General features: G+C 40.8%; 1 protein-coding gene across 2 annotated transcripts in view; it reads left to right on the top strand.

Annotated features, from left to right (window-relative positions):
* Positions 1-13,736, top strand: part of NALF1 (NALCN channel auxiliary factor 1) — a 603,144-nt gene that overhangs the window by 176,839 nt on the left and 412,569 nt on the right. The window lies entirely within an intron of this gene.

Here is a 13,736-nt window from a genome sequence, read left to right as displayed (position 1 = left end):
GTCCAAGGAATAAAGTAAGGTGACACAGTGTTAAGACTTATAGTACATGGATTTTTGGACTTTATTATTCCTATTGTCTACACTGGATAATTGTCACTGGACACAGTAATAATAGTCATAAAATTATGTGTGAATAGCTATAAATAGGCAAAAAATATTTTCCGCCCCAACATGGAGTACATTATATAAATCAATAGAATTAATTATTGACATTTGATGGGAATAGTTCATAAGAAAAACAATTAACATGGGTATAAGTTGATCATTTGCTTTGGGTTTATTTCTCCCTAATGTAACACCAATTACAGAGTGAAAATGTAGTTGGCTGCTCTGTGGTGACAGCTATACTGACGACATGTTTTGGCTTCAAAGAGTCAGCAGGTTGGAACAAATCAAATAAAACATATCAGTTGCTTTGTCATTTATTTGTCAGAAATGTATCTGGAATTTCACTTCTTTGATGAGCTTTTCAATGTCTGGGAGATAACCTCAGGAATGAATAAAACAAGAAGTCAGTAATCTCTGTGGAAATTATTGCTTACAGTTCAGCCGAAATTGTAACGCTCAACTTGATAAAGACAGTAAGGGAAAAAGACTATTTATGAAACAAAGAGCAGATGTGTAACACTTTATGGGAAATGCTACTTTAATAGAGTTATTATTGTGCAGATATAGAAGAACACGATCACCTACTACTATGAATGGTGACATTGGATAGCCTGCCAGTTAAAATTATCCTCAAAAATCAAAACAACATAGGATTCTACACAATAAAAATTGGCATCTAGTCTAGTACAAAATTAGAATTCTCTATATAGAGCAGTGTTTTCCAACCAGTGTGCTTTCAGCTGTGGCATAACTACAACTTCCAGCATTTGCAACAGCTGAAAGCACACTGGTTGGAAAACGCTGATATAGAGCAATAACTACACTGTCAGGTCATGTTTAGGATCAGTAGAATTGACTGTTTATATGGCATTGATATGGTTAAAAAGCTAGCTGTTTTCTAATATTAGTGTGTTGTCAACACAAATAAGGTAAAATAAATGCTGTAATTTCAGTAGCTGGAAAATAAATCTTTTTTTCTAGTCAAAAAATATGATACACAATACTGCACAAATCGGTCAGGTTTGTACACAGAGGGTATGTTCACACACAGTGGGCCTCATTTACTAAGCTTTTCCAAGTAGGTTTTGTAGGGTTTTTGTGTCGTGCACCATAATTTGAAACAAAAATTTCCACAAATCCTACTAACTCTCCACTTTACACAAAAAACCTGAAATGGGGCCTGGCCGCCAGGAAAAGGGTCATGTTTCCGTGAAAGGGGCATGTCCTGGTATTTTGAAATTAAAATAAATAAAAAAAGATAAAGTTCCCACATAAAATGTGGTGGTTTTGAGCTCTGGAAGGAAAACCTGACAGTTCAGAGCAGGTGTAAAAAAGCAAAACTTAGGGAAAAGTAAAACATGAATAAAAAATAAATAAGTGCCTGTCGGGTAAAAACAAACACAGAGATAAACAAAATAGTAACATTTTTAACTTTTTCTGTGTTGGTTTTGGTTAAAAATACTCAGCAAAATATTGACCAAAATATTTGGGGGGATTTATCATTTGGGAATGGGAAAAATCGGCACAAAAAAAATTGCAAATAATCTGATAATGTGTAAGCAAGATCCAGCTGTGCGCCAATATTATGTGGTTATTTACCATTTATCGCCGCGCTCACCGAATGGACATGGCTTTTTAAAAAGGGATATGGTTTCAGTGAAAGGAGGCACGGTCGCCCCCACTCATCGGATTCATGACAGTCTATGCTTACTACAGAAATTAGAAAGGGTGAATAACCTCACTGGTTTTATTGCATAATGTTTCTTAGGCTATAGCTTGTGTATTTTTCTGTTTGCGCAGCTTCTTGGTGTCTTCTTCAATTATCTACAAAAAAGGGGTATATAATCACATATACAAATACCATTCTTCTCAAAGAACAAATTAGCCCCAACCCCTGGTGGGGAAAGGAGAGGCTACCGGCATGGGGATGTAGCTGATGAGATCTGATGTGAAGTTGGGATGAATATATTTTGCATTGTTAGGGTAGAGTCACACATAGCGCATCGGCAGCATATTTGATGCTGTGGATGCGCTGCCGTAAGTCACATAGAGCGAGCACCCAGCTGCATGTAGCGGCGGATTTCCTGCCAGTAATCACAAGCGACACACAGAGCGAGGGCCCTGCTGCATGTAGCGGCGGATTTCCTGCCAGTAATCACAAGCGACACACAGAGCGAGCACCCTGCTGCATGTAGCGGCGGATTTCCTGCCAGTAATCACAAGCGACACACAGAGCAGCGCATCCGCAGCATCAAATACTCTACAATAATTTGGAAGGCATTAGATCAAAATAAGATATCCGAGCTTAGTTGGTGCATTAGAACTTAACTGTTTCTATGTGACCTGCTTGTGTAGTGTTGCAAATATTTAGAAAATATAACTATTTCCATCCAAAAACCGTGTCCCACCTGTCCACAGATTGTGTATGCTATCACACCTTAGCCCTATTAGTTTGATCTGCAATATTAGATACAACCTAAATACAGTTGTGCCAATATCTGAGTAATAAAGTAGCCAATTTTTTTTTTGTTCTACAAAACCCTATAAGGCTGAAAGGCTGGGTTCCTTTTTTGTATGCAAATCAGCTGGAGAATGTTAGAAAGGAGATGTGAAATTGGCAGAAACCAGACAAATGCGTTCCAGTACATAATCTCCTGCATGTAGTCAGTGTTGTATTATTTCGGTCCAAGTAAGCCTGCTGTAACATGTTTAGGCTTTACCCCTCCTTGTGGGATTCATGCAGAGCGTCCGCGTTGTACGGCAGGATAATATAATTTGGACTAATACAATTTGGTTTTGCAGCAAGCAATAAATAAAAGTATTCGGCGAACGCTACTGAGTTCTACACAGATTGATATAATTTAGACAAAGACTCTTTTAATATTTATTATCTTAAAACAATTGAAAGCCAGTCTGGAAATCAGCAGCATTCTGAGATTCACTTTCACTGTACACTGGACCCTCAAGTTACAATATTATTTGGTTCCAGGATGACCATTGTATGTTGAGACCAAAACACTATGGAAAACCAGTAATTGCTCCAAAATCTCCAAAATGTCATCCAATATATATCCGAAATAAAAATTAAGATTAAAAATGACAAGATAACTAATACAGATTAATCACATCGTATATATAAAAGTCAGGAATAGCTGCTAAAGGCTACAAATCCTGTTATTATAGAGAGCAGATGCTCCTTCAGGTTCCTGTACAGTATACAGTGTACCAGACATATAAAATTGAGACACCCTTACCTGGGGTCCAAAGAAGCAGCAAGTCCTGACATAGGTGAAAAGCAGTACAGTACTACTTAATATTTTAGGGAAGTGCTACTAGACAGTAAATCAGTACAGCAGGGGTTTAACCGTAGAAATGCCAACTCTGAGTGGTCATATCTTCCAGCCATTTACACAATCTACAGATCCAGACTGTTTCTGGCATTGTATGTTGAGTATGAATTTAAAGGTGTGCTCCACCCCTAGACATCTTATTCCCTATGCAAAGGATATGGGATAAGATGTCTAGGACCCCTGCGATCTCCCTGCTGCACTTGGCGTTCTTTTAGAGCATCGGAGGCTTGTGACGTTATGGCCACGCCCCCTTGTGAGATCACAGCCACACACCCTCAATGATAATTTATGGGAGGGGGCGTTATGTCATATCCCCTCCTATAAACTTGCATTGAGGGGGCGTGGTCATGATGTCACAAGCCTCCGGCCCAGCATGGACAGTCATCCGGCATGACAGGATCACAGGGGTCCCGCCGCAGATTTCTTATTCCCTATCCTTTGGATAGGGATAAGATGTCTAGGGGGGAGTACCGCTTTAAGTTACAATGGTCCATGAAAGACCATTGTATGTTGAGAATATTGTAACCTCAGGCTATTCTAACATGAGGTATCTCTGTTCTGTGTCCTTCTCATGTTAAGTAGAATATTCTTTTTTTAAGATAAAATTAAGACAAATATCTCAAAGTAGAGTACAATCATGCCACAGGATTCTCATCTGCATATTTTTAATAACATTGTTAAAGATCTTTGGAAATACTGTGCCCTATACTGATACAGAAGTATTGAATTTAAGTGTGGCACATTTTTAATAAGGCAATGAATTTCCTATCCGAGATCCTTGAGAATAAGAATAAATTATTCATTTAGATTATTATACATTTTCCTGTCTGAGTGATGATCTCTGTAGCTGCACCATACTTGATTTCCAGTTCACTGCCTCAACTTCTGGACTGAAATATTAAAGAAGCCAGTCATAAATATACTGCAGGACGGAAAAGAAGCTGCAGGCAGTTAGCCACATGGAAAAGTCCTTTTTGTCATTTGTATGGTGATAGGAAGGAAAACATTACAAGCTCAGTTTAGTAAAGGTATATCTTTGCATATTTATCATGTTTATTCAAAGTTAATGCCAGTTTTGGATATCATGCCTCCCATGCAACAATGGGAATATTGGGTGTTTCCTTATTTTTGTTCATGTTAAAAATGTAAATACTTAGTTTTGCTAACTTTTTTTTTATACTGGTATTCCTGACACATAGCAGCTCAGTATATGTCAATAGGATACTCTTATGACACATACTGGGTGCATGGGGGCCAATGGGCTTGTCAAAGCTATACATAAGAGGAACATTCCCATTGCACCCGTTCCATTGCATGTGTATAAAAAATATGTACAAAGCCTAAAATCATGTGGCAACATCTGCGGTTAAGTCGAAGGCATTGTAGTTGTGGTCACTTGTGCTGAACCATAGTTTGTATTGACTGCGTGTCTGCTTTAAAGACTACCTCTGCCTTTATTTTTTATTATTTTTTAGTTTTCTAACTTGATATTGCTCTGTATTTTCTGCTCAGCCTCAGGTTCAGGTTCACAGACTGGGAAGGGAGTTACCCAGCATGTGAGACATTATCTCAAGCCTTACAGGGGAGAACTTTCTCCCTTACTATGCAACCAACAGCAAATGGCAGTTAAGTGTGAGAGGAGCTATGATTGGATGAGTCTGCACACACCCCCCTCAGCACTCCAGACTGCATTTCCTGTGTTTGGACTTCTGCCAGGCTAGCAGGAGTCCAAAGTCTGTAAAAAGATGGGGGAAAATTTGCTCTGGACAAGTAGGGAGACACTTAGTGGAAGCTTTTTTAAGCACAAACAAAACATAGAAAACTTCATATTTTTTTAACAAAGTATATTAGAAAGATTTCTTATTTACCATAAGGAGTGCAATAGCAAAAATTTGTTTTAATGAGAGTGCCCATTTAAATTGACAAAGCCACCTCCTGAGCTCTTTCCTATAGACCATGTAATAGAAAGGGGTCCGGGTGACCCTTTTGTTCTCCCTTATATTATCTTCCATATGAACTTGATCAGTGTTCCCTGCAGTATAAGGGTGCATTCACACCACGTTTTTGTAATACAGTTCCCATAACAGGTTTTTGATGAAAAACTGATCCCTCAAAACCGGACTAAACAGTATCAAAACGTGTGTACAAATTTTAACCCGTATACGGTTAAAAACCATATACGGTTTAAAGAATGAAGTCCGGTTGCATCCGTTTTTTATGAAAAAAAGTTAAAGTTTTTAATTTTTCACTTTATTATGAATACATTTTCACTTGTTTGATTGAAATTCCAAGAAAAAAAACTGTGCAAAGTCAAAAACTGTGAAAACTGGATAGAACCGCACGCACATACAGTTCTGTACGGTTCCCATAGACTCCCATGTTTAAAAAAAAACATTTACAGTTTAATACAGTTTTTCACCTGGACCAAAAACCGTGGTAGGCTATGGTTTTGGGTACGGGAAAAAAACGGACAAAACCTTACAGGATGCAAAACGGACACAACCTGGAGCATCTTTTGGCATATGGTTTTCAATGGAGAGTCAATACATATGGTTTTCAATACGGTCCCATACGTTTTCACATTGAAAACGTATACGGGAACTGTATTACAAAAACGTGGTGTGAATGCACCCTTAGCCTTACTATGACTGGGCATATTGTACATATAGCAGGGTTATGACCTGCAGCAGGGATAATCTTTTGGCTTAGTATTGCAAGAAGAGAAAGACATCCTATTGACTAACAAGTAATGTACAAAGAGATAGTTATAAGCAGTGAGAAACCAGGGGAAAACCTATCTACTGGGCTTACTTGCCTAATATTTAAGAATTTTAGTGGATTTTAAAACAAATAAAAGCAAAACATTCTATTGGCTAAAACAGGAGCCTGTAGTCTAGACTAATCCCAAATGTTGGAGTTGTATCTATATAACCAGTTCATGATCAATCAGTATGTTTAATGGTCAATATTTTTATTTATCCTTTTAAATAATTAACCCATGTAAATCATGGGAATGCAAACCCTGGTGGATGTTGTCTAGACCTGCAGAGCTAATGAAATGCTAGGATGCTCTGTAGATTATTGCTTGTCATACACAATAGTATATCATGAAAATGTATTCAGAAATTAATATTCATGGGTCCCTATATATCCTAATTAGTGAAGAGGGAAATGCCGAAAAGCCATTAACCCTTAAGGACCAAGCCCATTATTACCTTAAAGGGGTATTCCAGGAATTTTTTTTGATTTGACTATGCTACAGGGGCTGTAAAGTTAGTGTAGTTCATAACATAGTGTCTGTACCTGTGGCGGTGATCTCACAACTGATTATGGCCCCAATATTTATTTTTAACAGCAAAACAAAATTACTCATGTCTCTGGATTTCCCAGGTTGCAGTGTGTCGACACCTGACATCACTAGTCTGATCAGAGGCAGCCTATGCAGCTTCAATTTAGCAACAGCTGTCGGCCCCCTGGTTAGAAAACTCTGTGTTTCAATGGGTGTGGTGGCTGATGTGTGGGAGGTAGGAAAGTGATCTTAAACTTTCAAGCATGGAACTGTGGGATGTGTAGTTTAGAGAACAAAATCCAACAGGAAGTACCCAGTTCTGGCAGATAATTACTTAAATCAGCTTATGATGGATAACCCCTCTAAGGACGAGAGCATTTTTTGCGTGTCTGACCACTGCCACTTTGAGCATTAATAACTCTTGCTTTTACTTATGAATTTGATTCCGATACAGTTTTTTCGTGAAAGATTCTACTTTATGTTAGTGGTAAATGTTTGTCGATACATGCATCATTTGTTTGTGAAAAATTCCAAAATTTCATGAAAAATTTGAAAATTTGAAAATTTTCTAACTTTGAAGCTATCTGCTTGTAAGGAAAATAGACATACCAAATAAATTATAGTAGTAGCACAAAAGAAAGTAGAAGCAGCACTTCAGTGTCTTTGCAGATAAAACTTCTTTATTGGCTAACAGCAGGTAACATAACAGAGAGGAGCACCACCAACAGTTTCACATTATGCAAATGCTTTCTCAAGGTGAACGTGGACATTTGTATAACTTGAAACTGTTGGTGGTGCTCCTCTTGGTTATGTTACTTGCTGTGAGCCAATAAAGAAGTTTTATCTGCAAAGAGGCTGAAGTGCTGCTTCTACTTTCTTTTGTGCTACATCTATATGGACTTTACCTGTGGCTAGCATAACTTTGTGAGTGAAAAGACTCTGTATACACCTGTACTATATCCAGAGCTCATACTAGTCAGGATGGTGCAGGCATGTCTTTCTTTTGTGTTGGATTCCAAATAAATTATATATTGATTCACATATACAATATGTCTACTTTATGTTGGTATCATTAAGTTGACATGTTTTTACTTTTTGAAGACATCAGAGGGTTTTAAAATTTTGCAGCAATTTTCCAATTTTTCAAGGAAATTTCAAAATCTGAACTTTTCAGGGACCAGTTCAATTTTTAAGTGAATTTGAGGGTCTTTATGTTAGAAATCCCCCATAAATGACCCCATTATGAAAACTGCACCCCTCATAGTATTCAAACTGACATATAGAAAATTTTTTTGTGTTTCACAGGAATAGCTGCAAAGTGGAGAAAATTCAAAATCTTCAATTTTTACACTAACATGTTCTTGTAGACCCATTTTGTTCATTTTTACAAAGCGTAAAAGGAGGCAAAAGCCCACCAAAATTTGTAACCTCATTTCTTTTGAGTATGGCAATAACTCATAGGTGGATGTAAAGTGCTCTGCGAGTGCATTACAGGGCTCAGAAGGGAAGGAGTGACAACTTAATCATACAGGTCATTGATGAACTTTCATTAAAGTGAACATAAAAATAAAAAATTTCATTTTTTTTTCACTAAAATGCGAGTGTTACCCCAAATTTTTCATTTTCACAAGGGGTAATAGGAGAAAATGCTCCCTAAAAATGTAAAACCCCATTTCTCTTGAGTAAGAAAATACGTCATATGTGGATTCAAAGTGCTCTATGGGTGCACTAGAGGGGTCAGAAGTGGTTTGTTGAAATGGTTTTTGGGGGCATATCGTATTTAGGAAGCCACCATGGTGCCAGAACAGTAAAAGAAAAGCACATGGCACACTGTTTGAGAAACTACACCCCTCAAGGAACGTAAAAAGGGGTACAGTGAGCCTTTACACCCCACAGGTGTTTGACGAATTTGACATGAAAAGAAAAAAAAAATTATTTTAAATGCTGGTGTTACCCCAAATTTATCATTTTCACAATGGGTAATAGGAGAAAAAGTCCCTAAAGATTTGTAACTCCATTTCTTCTGAGCATGGAGATACCCCATATTTGGATATAAAGTGCTCTGCGGGCTCACCATAGGGCTCAGAAGACAAGAAGCACCATTAGGCTTTTGGAGAAAGAATTTGGTTGAAATGGAAGTCGAGGGCCATGTGCGTTTACAAAGCCCTTGTGTTGCCATGTGCGTTTACAAAGCCCTTGTGTTGCCAGAACAGTGGACCCCCCACATGTGACCCCATTTGGGAAACTACACCCCTCTTGGAATGTAATAAGGGGTGTAGTGAGCATTTACACCCCACTGGTGTTTGACAGATCTTTGGAAGAGTGGAATGTGCAAATGAAAAATGTAATTGCTCACTGCACCCCTTATTACATTCCATGAGGGGTGTAGTTTCCAAAATGGGGTCACATGTGGGGGGGGTCCACTGTTCTGGCACCACAGGGGCTTTGTAAATGCAGATGGCATTCCTGCCAAATTCTCTTTTCAAAAGCTCAATGGCGCTCCTTCTCTTCTGAGCACTGTAGTGCGTCCGCAGAGCACTTCACATCCACATATGGGGTATTCCCTTACTCAGAAAAAAATGGTGTTACAAATTTTGTTTGGCTTTTTTCCTATTACTCCTTGTGAAAAGGAAAAATTTGGGGTAACACCAGCATTTTAGTAAAAAAAAATTCATTTTCACGTCCAACATTAATGAAAATTTGTCAAACACCTGTGGGGTGTTAAGGCTCACTATACTCCTAGTTACATTTCGTAACTAAGAGTATAGTGAGGGGTGTAGTTTTCAAAATGGGGTCACATGTGGGTGTTTTTTTGCGCTTATATCAGAACCGCTTTAACCAACAGCCACCCTTGTGCAAATCACCAATTTAGGCCTCAAATGTACATGGTGCGCTCTCACTCCTGTGCTCTGTTGTGTACCTGGAGAAATTGTGTTACAAATTTTGGGGTCTTTTTTTTACTTTTACCTCTTGGGAAAATGAAAAGTATGGGGCAACACCAGCATGCTAGTGTAAAAAAATGAAACATTTTTACACTAACATGCTGGTGTAGACCCCAACTTTACCTTTTCATAACGGGTAAAAGGAGAACCCCCCCCCCCAAAAAAAAAAAAATTAATAATAATAATAATTTGTAATGCAATTTCTCCCTAATACGGAAATACCCCATATCTGGCCCCAAACTGTTGCCTTGAAATATGAAAGGGCTCCCAAGTGAGAGGGCACCATACGTATTTGAGGTGGACACGGATGCAAGTGTTACAATTGCCTCCATCAAAAATACCCTATGGCAGTGTTTCCCAAACAGGGTGCCTCCAGCTGTTGCAAAATTCCCAGAATGTCTAGACAGTCAATGGCTGTCCGGCAATACTGGGAGTTGTTGCAACAGATGGAGGCTCCGTTTTGGAAACAGTGCTATATGAGACATTTTTTTTATTTTTTATGTGCGGTGGGGGGTTATTATGTAAAGTCGTGTGTATACATAGTGTTTTACTCATTATTTTGTGTAGATGTAGTGTAGTGTGTTAGGATAAATTCACTCGAGCGAGGGTTCACAGCGAGTTTCCCGCTGGGAGTTTAAGCTACAGCGGAAAATTTGCCACAGCTCAAACTTGAAGTGGGAAACTCGCTGTAAACCCCCCGCCCATGTGAATGTAGCCTATTCATTCACATGGGGAGGGGCACCTCCAGCTGTTGCAAAACTCCAACTCCCAGCATGCACTGACAGACCATGAATGGGAGTTATAGTTATGCAACAGCTGGAGGCACTCTGGTTTGGAAACACTGAGTTAGGTAACAGAATACCACAGTGTTTCTGTCAGTGCATGCTGGGAGTTGTAGTTTTGCAACAGCTGGAGACACACTAGTTGCAAAACACTGAGTTAGGTAACAAACTTTTGGATGTTCATGCTGGGAGTTGTATTATACAACAGCTGGAGGTAAGTGCTGTGTACCTCCAGCTGTTGTATAATACAACTCAGCATGCACAGCCAAAGGGAATGCTGGGAATTGTAGTTATGCAACAGCTGGAGGCACAACTACAACTCCCCGCATGACATTTGTCTGTCTCTGCATGCTGGGAGTTGTAATTATGCAACAGCTGGAGGCATACTTTTTCATAGAAAAAATGGGCCTCCAACTTTTGCATAACTACAACTCCCAGCATGCACAGACTGCATGCTGGGAGTTGTAGTGGTGTTCCACCTTCTGTTGTAGCAACAACTCCCAGCATGCCCTTTTGTGTATGCTGGGAATTTTTGCTAAGCAACCGCAGGAGGCACAGCCTAACCTCCTTCTGTTGCCTCACTCCTTCGCCACCGATTCTTTTCTCCTCCGCCACCGCCGGTCCTGGGGCCCCAATCCTGCCACAGAAACCATGGATCGGGGCCCCCAGCTACCAGTGTCCACTTCCAGCACCCACACTCACCCTCCAAAATAGGGGCGGAGCAGTTGGGTGCCGTTAGTGAAACCCCCAGCAGGAGTCCTGAATCAGGTAAAGGTAAAGGTGATAGGTGCTGTCTCTGTTTTTGGGAGTTATAGTTATGTAACAGCTGGAGGCACACTGGTTGGGAAACACTAAGTTGGGTAACAGACTACCACAGTGTTTCTGTCAGTGCATGCTGGGAGTTGTAGTTTTGCAACAGCTGGAGGCACACTGGTTGCAAAACACTGAGTTAGGTAACAAATCTTTGGATGTTCATGCTTGGAGTTGTATTATACAACAGCTGGAGGTAAGTGCTGTGTACCTCCAGCTGTTGTATAATACAACTCTCAGCATGCACAGCCAAAGGGCATGCTGGGAGTTGTAGTTATGCCTCCAGCTGTTGCATAACTACAACTCTCAGCATGCCCTTTGGCTGTGCATGCTGAGAGTTGTATTATACAACAGCCAGAGGTACACAGCACTTACCTCCAGCTGTTGTATAATACAACTCCCAGCATGAACATCCAAAGGGCGTTCATGCTGGGAGTTGTAGTTATGCAACAGCTGGAGGCACAATTCAAACTACCAGAATGCCCTTTGTCTGTCTGTGCATGCTGGGAGTTGTAGTTATGCAGCAGCTGGAGGCACATTTTTTCTATCAAAAAAAGTGTGCCTCTAGTTGTTGCATAACTACAACTCCCAGTATGCACAGACAGCCAAAGGGCATGCTGGGAGTTGTAGTGGTGCTCCATCCTCTGTTGCATAACAATAACTCCCAGCATGCCCTTTTGTGCATACTGGGAGTTTTTTCTAAGCAACAGCAGGAGGCACAACCTTACCTCCTTCTGTTGCCTCGCTCCCTCGCCACCAATTCTTTTCTCCGCTGCCGCCGCCGGTCCTGGTTCCCCGATCCTGCCACAGACACCATGGATCGGGGGCCCCAGCTACCAATGTCCACTTCCAGCACCCACTCTCGCCCTCCAAAATAGGGGCGGAGCGGTTGGGTGCCATTAGTGACACCCCCAGCAGGAGTCCTTAATCAGGTAAAGGTGATAGGTGCTGTCTCGGACAGCACCTATTACCCTTTTTTTCCAGGTCACCTGGGTCCTGATTGACCCCGAATCGCCACAAATCGCCTGTTGAATTGACTCAGGAAACCCCCAGGGGTTTGCGCGGGGTGCCTGCTAAATGATTTCAGCAGGCATCCTGTTCTGTTCACCGCCTGGTTACTGGCGGTGAACGGAAACGTCCAGGATGTACAGGTAAGCCCTGGGTCCTTAAGTCCCAGGACGCCAGGGCGTTCCTGTAGGCCTGTGTCCTGGATGGGTTAAAGAGGACCTGTGGCCTACATAAGTAAAGTGACATTTTACTGTTATTAAATAACTTAGGCCGGGTTCACACAGCAGAATGTCCACATGGGAAATCTCTATGCGAACAGTCTGCTAACTGTGGGCTCTGACTAAGACCAGACTATAGAGTGCAGCCAGAGGAGCGATCTACAGCCTTTTTCCCCTTCACTCCCATTCTCACTTCCATTATTTAAGTTAAGTTCACACCCATCTGATTGATTCTCTGAATTGTCAGATAAACAATAAATCCTCATATTTCAATAACAGAACGGTGTATCAACAAACTGTAAAAGCTTGAGTGATCCGGGTCCCCTAATCTATCTAATGATGATGCAATCATATTTTTTTAAGGTTGCCACAAGTCCTCTTTAAGGGGCAAATAACAAGAATTGCAAGTAAGGTTTGATGGTTGAAAATCTGACTTAGGGTGGGTTCACACTACGTTTTGTCCCATACGGGAGCGCATACGGCAGGAGGGAGCTAAAAGCTCGCGCTCCCGTATGTAACCGTATGCGCTCCCGTATGCCATTCACTTCAATGAGCCGACCGGAGTGAAACGTTCGGTCCGGTCGGCTCATTTTTGCGCCGTATGCGCTTTTACAACCGGACCTAAAACCGTGGTTGACCACAGTTTTAGGTCCGGTTGTAAAAGCGCATACGGCGCAAAAATGAGCCGACCGGACCGAACGTTTCACTCCGGTCGGCTCATTGAAGTGAATGGCATACGGGAGCGCATACGGTTACATACGGGAGCGCGAGCTTTTAGCTCCCTCCTGCCGTATGCGCTCCCGTATGGGACAAAACGTAGTGTGAACCCAGCCTTAGGGTTTATTTACTCGGCAGAATTTCCGCTTGTGGAATTCCGCCTGAAGGCGGAAATTCAGAAGTGTGAATGTGAGTCCGGAATCTCATAGAAGTCTATGGCAAATTTTGTACTGTATAAAAGGGAGAACTATAACAGCAGAGTGGCATAGTCACATATGATGCAAACTGCATAATAGTATACAAAACCAAACATCAATATAAATTAAAATAAATAAATAGAGTAACATCTTGTCTAGTGTGATGCAATAGTGTGTCTGCATTTTGGTGTGTACTAGGGTGATATAGGAGGCATAGCTAGTATCTGTGCACGTGCAGATGTTTGTGCTGCTAAATCTGATTGAAATTACAGGGACGATGAGGATGTTACTTGCTGGGTATAAACCAATAAGCAG

This window comes from Hyla sarda, chromosome 2 (assembly GCF_029499605.1).
Source record: "Hyla sarda isolate aHylSar1 chromosome 2, aHylSar1.hap1, whole genome shotgun sequence".
Lineage (NCBI taxonomy): Eukaryota > Metazoa > Chordata > Amphibia > Anura > Hylidae > Hyla > Hyla sarda.
The sequence above is the reverse complement of the archived record's forward strand: the minus strand, read 5'-3'. Positions and strand labels throughout refer to the sequence as shown.